This window comes from Parasteatoda tepidariorum, chromosome 1 (genome assembly GCF_043381705.1).
Source record: "Parasteatoda tepidariorum isolate YZ-2023 chromosome 1, CAS_Ptep_4.0, whole genome shotgun sequence".
NCBI classification, from domain to species: Eukaryota; Metazoa; Arthropoda; class Arachnida; order Araneae; family Theridiidae; genus Parasteatoda; species Parasteatoda tepidariorum.
The window spans coordinates 86,556,180-86,559,178 of NC_092204.1; the positions used below are offsets into that span (position 1 = coordinate 86,556,180).

The 2,999-nt window shown below is 26.3% G+C and overlaps 1 non-coding gene across 1 annotated transcript; it reads left to right on the forward strand.

Moving 5' to 3' along the window:
- The first annotated feature begins 826 nt into the window (after nucleotides 1-826).
- TRNAW-CCA (transfer RNA tryptophan (anticodon CCA)) lies at nucleotides 827-898 on the forward strand. Its single transcript has one exon. It is a non-coding gene; the product is annotated as a tRNA-Trp (tRNA).
- Nucleotides 899-2,999: the final 2,101 nt, after the last annotated feature.

Below are 2,999 nucleotides of genomic sequence, written 5' to 3' on the forward strand. Positions count from 1 at the left end.
AATTAACTACTTTAACATTAAAATTTTTATTATTCTTACCTGTATCGATATAATATAAAATTAGTTTATCCTTTTGAACACGTAATTATTATTTTTTTCTGATAAGTTTAAAGCAGTTCTTAACTTAAAATCTTTTTATTTAATTTATGTGAAAACAATAATATAGTTAAAAATAATCTATGAATTTCTAATACGTTAAAAACACTAATAAATAAAATCTGCAGTTAATTATAAAGCAATTAACAAACAAGGAAAGCGCTTCAGTAAAAATAAATTGATACGCTGGAAATAAATAAGGTTTAAAAACACTGTAAGATAGCATTATTCGAATTTGCTAATTTAATTATTGGAGAGGGATAGTTCTTTAAAAAACATCACGATTTCCTAAATTTTTATTATCGAAGCTCGGATATAATAGTTTTCTTCTTCCCTTTCCTAACTTTTTTAGTGCTGCCATCTATATGCATAAATATTAACTTTATTGTGGAGATGTACCTTAATAGTTATAAAAATATTTTTAAAATTTATTTTTGCTTCAAAACAATTAAGAGAAAATTTTAATATAACTTCTATATTTTATTACAAACTGAGCAACTGATTTTATTTTTGTATTTTAAGCTACTTAATCACTTTTTCTGCTTGTTTATTTTCTCGAATTTTCTAGACATAATTGTCAACTTATTATTCAATGTTGAATAAATTAAAATTTTAAGGTCATAATATTTTTCTCTGTTAATACACATTAATATATAAAATTTAAATTCTCAACATTTAGGGTAGATCTATATATTATGTTTTTTAATAAACTGGTTACCATCTCTCGTATGACTCGGTGGCGCAACGGTAGCGCGTCTGACTCCAGATCAGAAGGTTGCGTGTTCAAATCACGTCCGGGTCAGAGAAAATATATTCTTTTGTATTCGTGTAATTAATAATTTTTTTAAAACTTATTATCACTGTAAACAATAAAAGCAAAATTAATTCACAGCATTAATGAAACAAAATGTTTTACAAACTCATAGAGTTATCGAAAAATACAGCATATTACAGGTTATGAAAAAATATTTAAACTCTTCTAATTGTTGTAACCAATTAATTTCTTGTTAACGGAAGCCATTGCAACTGTATATAAGACGTAATATTTCGATAGTCATAGTCAGTATATTTTGTAAAGCTATGACTGTAATCGGAAAATTAATTTTTAGGTATAAAAAATAAAAACCATCGTGAAATTGAATAAGTAAAATGAAATGTCATAAATCGGAATATTAGGGGAAAAAAACAACCTGATTTTGAATTTTAATTTGGTCATAGCCTAGGTGGTAAAAACAGTTTTACTAGTCCTTTATTGTCAAGTCTATCGATTCTTATATCAGGTATTGTTTAGATAATTTTTTCCGTTATTCGTTGAAGAGTGGACGTTAAAATTTGAAATTCTCAAATTCTAAAAAATATTTTAAAAATGTAAACTATTACCACCTTATTTTAGTATTAATATTGTAAATTAAATGCAAAACTTCCAAAAACTAAATAAATAAATGAACAAATAAAACAATTTTAGTCTTACTTAATTTTTGATAAATTTGCAACTCAGTTTAAAAAGTTTAAATATTTAGAATGCTTCAAAATGTTAGAAAAATTAATAAGGACATTTTCTACAACAATCTCAAACATGGATCTTTAAATCCAACTCGAAGAACTTAATTTAGTATTTTTTTTTCTCATAATTTTAGCGTTTATTTCGTGAAAGTTTTAATCCGATCCATTTTCTTACCATTCGTCACACAATTTTGAGGCAAAATAAATTCTTGAGAGGATTAAGACACTTATTTTTAAAACATGTATGCATGATTTTAAAAATTTTCAACTAAAATTATGACACGGAGTTCCATTTTAAGTACCCAAACTTTGAAGGGGGGGGGAACACATTTCGAGAAAAAAAACATTAGTTAATACAAAAGTAGTCTGCTGGTCTTTGTTTTGATTTCGAAAATGTGGCTATAACTTTGCAAAAAATTGTCGAATTCACATAACTTTTTTAAAATTTAAATTTAAAAATGCTTACATTTCAAAACATCTCAAAATCGAATTTTTTGAAAATTTAGCTCATTTTGTACCTTAATGGCGTCGCTAGAATCTTTATTGCTCCATGATAGTTCCATATAAATAATGGACTAAAATAATAAACAACAAGATTGAAATTTAATCCTATAATAAATAGTAAGCAAATTTTTGAGCATTCGTGCGCCTGAAAAAGAAGAGTGACCATATGTTCTTTTGCATTAACAATAATAATACTAAGGCATCTTGTAAACCTAACTAAGCAAAATACAAACGCTCCCCGCGGTCTCGTTTGCCATAGAGACACGTACAACATCAGCACAGCGTACCAGTGTTTTCTTTATACCGCCAACCAAATAATGGCTGAGTCTTAAGAAAATGTCAGGATACTGTTATAAGCAGGGATGCACCAAAAATAGAAAAATAGTGAGGATAAAATTTCATCATTTATCTCTATTTTTAGTTGGATTTTCACAGTCTTGATAAAAAAAATACTTCAGTATTAGGAGTTAAATGCTTAGTGGAAAAAAATCTCGGTTTAACTATTAAACTATTTAACGGTTAACCTATTTGTGCATAGCGTCCTTTTAAAAGGGCATTTTTCATTTTTTCAAAAAAGGTAAAAGTGGTAGCACAAGTTTTTCATTGTTAAGATTTAGTTTGCAGAAGTAAGATACTTATGTCTACCATTGTATATTAATAATATAGATATTCATACTTGTATATGTAGTGAATGCACGGTGAATTTTTAGAGCTGAAGTGCTAGGTAACAGAAAGAAATATCCACTTACTAAAAGCAAATAGATACTATATGCTATATATATATGTGTGTGTGTGTGTATATGCTGTAATAAAAAATAATATATGAAATAATATACAAAAAATGCTATATACATATATTATATACATATACTATATATATATAGCATTTTTTGTAT